Genomic DNA, 3,206 nt, shown 5'->3' with positions numbered 1-3,206 from the left:
TTTTTACTAATAGAAATTAATATGTAAACATTTGGTCATTTTTCTGGTAACCATCTAATAATGTCTTTACAGAATGTTTTACTAGCCACCCTGACTCAACATTTGGATTAAAGAGTATTGTGGTGAAGGTTCCACTTCTGCCTAAAATGGAGTAATAGGTGGTTATACCCTCCCACCTGAAACAACTAAAAAACAGACAAAAATTTGAAACAAACGTGAAAAAATTCTCAAGACATTGGAAAATAGGCAAGGAGGGCAGTGATTCCCTGACTCTCAAATGACTGTCAGAGTCACTGCTTTGAGAGAGTTTCCAGATCACAGCACAAGGAAGAGAATGTAAGTAGAACATGTTACTCTTGCAGTTGGGGAGATGGAATGAGGACTTTGGGGGAGGCCACAGTGACTAGAACAAATACTGAAGCTAAAGCAGTACTGTGATACCAAAACCAGACAAAGACATCAAAAGAAAAATAAAAACCAATATCCCTAATAAACATATGTTTAAATATTTGAAATAAAATTTTAGCAAATAGAAGCCAACAATATAATAAAAGGATAATACATCAATTAATGTAATTCACTATATAAAAAACTGAAAATAAAACATATTATCACCTCAACAGATGTAGAAAAAGCACTTGATAAAATCCAAAACTCTGTCATGATAAAAAAACAAATCACTCAACAAACTAGGAGTAGAAAGAACTTCCTGAATCTAATAAAATATCAAAAAAACCTTACAGTTAACATCATACTGAATGGTGAAAGACTAGGGCTTTACCACTAGTGTCAGAGACAAGGAGAAAATGTCTACTTTCACCAAGTCTATTCATCATTGTACTGGAAGTTCTAGGCATTTCAATGAGGCAAGAATAATGGACTTGCATCCAAGTTGGGAAGGAAGAAAATAAAGCTATCTTTATTCATAACAAACATAAACTATGTAGAAAATCTGATGGAATTTATAAGCAAAAGCTTTTAGAACTAATAAATAAGTTTAGCAAAGTTGTAGGATATATACAAAAAAATCAAAAATCAAATCTATCTCTATATACCAGAAATGAACAATCAGTAATCAAAATAAATGCCATTTACAGTACAATAAAAATATAAAACATTAAACATAAGTGCAAGAATTACACATTGAAAACTGTAAAATATTGCTGAAAGAAGTTGAAATCAAAAAAATGGAGAGATATATGCTGTACATGGATTGAATAACCCAATATTGTTAAGACTTCCAATGTCCACAGCTTGATATTTTGATTTAAGTCAATCCCCCAAATAATCCAAGTAAGCTTTTTGTATATTATGGTAAGAAGCTTTAATTTGTAGACAGTAGGAAAGTAGATGTAAAGCCTTTTTACAAATCCTCTTTCCCTAAAAAGTAATGGTGGAAAATTTAGACGACAAAGAAAAATTAAAAGAAGTGGGAGAAAAGCCCTTCTACCTTTCCAAAGGATTCCCACCCTCTAAAGGCAACCATTATTATCATTCTGGCTTATTTTCTTCCAGACTTTTTTTCTATGTAGTTTTATTTTAGGACTTCATTGGAGTATAATTACTTTACAATGTTGTGTTAGTTTCTGCTGTATAACAAAGTGAATTGACTATATGTGTACATATATCCCCATATACCTGCCCTCTTGAGGATCCCTCTCTCCCTCCCTATCCCACCCCTCTAGGTGGTCACAAAACAGTGAGATGATCTCCCTGTGCTATGCAGCTGTTTCCCACTAGCTATGTATTTTACATTTGGTAGTCTATATATGTCAACATTACTCTCTCACTTCATCTGAGCTTCTCCCCCCCAACCTGTGTCCTCAAGTCCATTCTCTACATCTACATCTTTATTCCTGTCCTGCCCCTAGATTCTTTAGAACTTTTTTTATTTTTTAGATTCTATATATATGTGTTAGCATATGGTACTTGTTTTTCTCTTTCTGACTTACTTCACTCTGTATAACAGATTCTAGGTCCATCCACCTAACTACAAATAACTCAATTTCATTTCTTCTTATGGATGAGTAATATTACACTCTATATATGTGCCATGTCTTCTTTATCACTTCATCTGTCGATGTACACTTAGGTTGCTTCCATGTCCTGATATTGTAAATAGTGCTGCAATGAACATTGTGGTACATGGCTCTTTTTTTTTTTTTTTTGTGGTATGCGGGCCTCTCACTGTTGTGGCCTCTCCCGTTGCAGAGCACAGGCTCCAGACGTGTAGGCTCAGAGGCCATGGCTCATGGGCCCAGCCACTCCGCGGCATGTGGGATCTTCCCAGACCGGGGCATGGCTCTTTTTGAATTATGGTTTTCTCAAGGTATATGGCCAGTAGTGGGATAGTAAGCTCTTTTTTAATGACAAGCTGATCCTATAATTTATATGGAAAGGCTAAGGACCTATAATAGCCAAAACATCTTTGCAAAAGAAAAACAATGTTTGAGGATATACACCTGATTTCAACACTTAATAGCTACAGTAAGCCAGACAGTGCAGTATAGTCACCAAAATACACAAAGAGATCGATAAAACAGAATAAAGCCCAGAAAGACACCCACACATATATGGCCAATTGATTTTTTGACAAAGAAGCAAAAGCAATTCAGTGTAAAAAGGATAATCTTTTCAGCAAAGAGTGCTAGAACAATTGTCTCTCCATGTGCAAAAATTTAAACTTCTATTTGAAACTCACACCAAATACAAGATTATTTCAAAGTAGAGCATATAAATGCAGAACCCCTAACAGAAAAACTTCTGGAATGAAACATGGAAAGAAAATATTTGTAACTTTGATTAGGCAAATTATATCTAAGAAATTATTAGATATAATTTCATAATCATAGTGCATAAATTAAAATATATATTTTATACTGGGATATAGTTGATTAACAATGTTGTGTCAGTTTCAGTTGTACAGCAAAGTGATTCAGTTATACATATACTTGCATTATTTTTCAAATTCTTTTCCCAGTTAGGTTATTAGAGTGTACTGAGCAGCGTTCCCTTTGTGGTAGAGTAGGTCTTTGTTGTTTTTCTATTTTATATATGGCAGTGTGTACGTGTCAATTCCAAATTCTCAATCTATCCCTCCCCTCACCCTTCCACCCTGGTAACCATAAGTTTGTTCTCTAAGTCTCTGAGTCTGTTTCTGTTTTGTAAATAAGTTCACTTGTGCCATTATTTTTAAGATTCCACAT

The sequence above is a fragment of the Pseudorca crassidens genome, chromosome X (genome assembly GCF_039906515.1).
Source record: "Pseudorca crassidens isolate mPseCra1 chromosome X, mPseCra1.hap1, whole genome shotgun sequence".
Taxonomy (NCBI): Eukaryota; Metazoa; Chordata; class Mammalia; order Artiodactyla; family Delphinidae; genus Pseudorca; species Pseudorca crassidens.
This window is presented reverse-complemented; position numbering follows the sequence as displayed.